The following is a 642-nucleotide window of genomic DNA, read 5'->3' as shown; positions in this document are numbered from 1 at the left end:
GGAGGGGTGACTTCAGGTGTTTATGGTGGTGGGACTACCTGAGGAGGGGTGACTTCAGGTGTTCACGGTGGTAAACCGTGTAGGGGTGACATCTTCATTTGCTAAAATTGGCAAAACTGCCAGGGGAGGGGCTCTAATGTGTTTCTATATTCAGGGTTGCTGAGGATTCCACTTTTCAAGAAGCAAACAAAAGTCGAGTTTGTACTGAAGCTCTTCGGTTCCTGTGACATGATGACGGAGATTCTACACAGAAAACAGAGAATACAAACACGGCATCAAAAAAAACAAAACAGTTTGGCTTTAATCTTAAATAAAAAACGTCCCTTTAACCTCAGAATATAAAACAGAACAGTGAGGAAGCAAAGCTTCCACAGAAGTATCTGTAGTAAAGCAGTCGACATGAAGATCCACCAGATATTTTAGAAACAGGTTATTTCATAGTTTGTAGTATTTAGTTTTGTAAATGAACCTCTCAGTTTATCCTGGACCAGGTGAGATAAATATTTATGAAAGTGACACTTGGAGTGGAGTTAGTTCTGTTAGCTGTGAGCAACAATCCAGGTTAACATACAGGGAAGAGTTTAACTGAAGGAGGCGACCTGCTGAGTTCTGAACACAGCGATGGAGGACATCTAACCCAGG

The 642-nt window shown here is 41.7% G+C and overlaps 1 protein-coding gene across 1 annotated transcript in view; it reads right to left on the bottom strand.

Moving 5' to 3' along the window:
* Positions 1–275: 275 nt before the first annotated feature.
* Positions 276–642, bottom strand: part of atg16l2 (ATG16 autophagy related 16-like 2 (S. cerevisiae)) — a 17,440-nt gene continuing 17,073 nt past the window's right edge. The window contains exon 17 of the mRNA XM_008288030.1: positions 276–637. The gene's annotated coding sequence lies outside the window, so the exon portion shown is untranslated. The remainder of the gene's footprint in view (positions 638–642) is intronic.

The sequence above is a fragment of the Stegastes partitus genome, unplaced genomic scaffold (genome assembly GCF_000690725.1).
Source record: "Stegastes partitus isolate 25-593 unplaced genomic scaffold, Stegastes_partitus-1.0.2 Scaffold537, whole genome shotgun sequence".
Taxonomy (NCBI): domain Eukaryota; kingdom Metazoa; phylum Chordata; class Actinopteri; family Pomacentridae; genus Stegastes; species Stegastes partitus.
The sequence above is the reverse complement of the archived record's forward strand: the minus strand, read 5'-3'. Positions and strand labels throughout refer to the sequence as shown.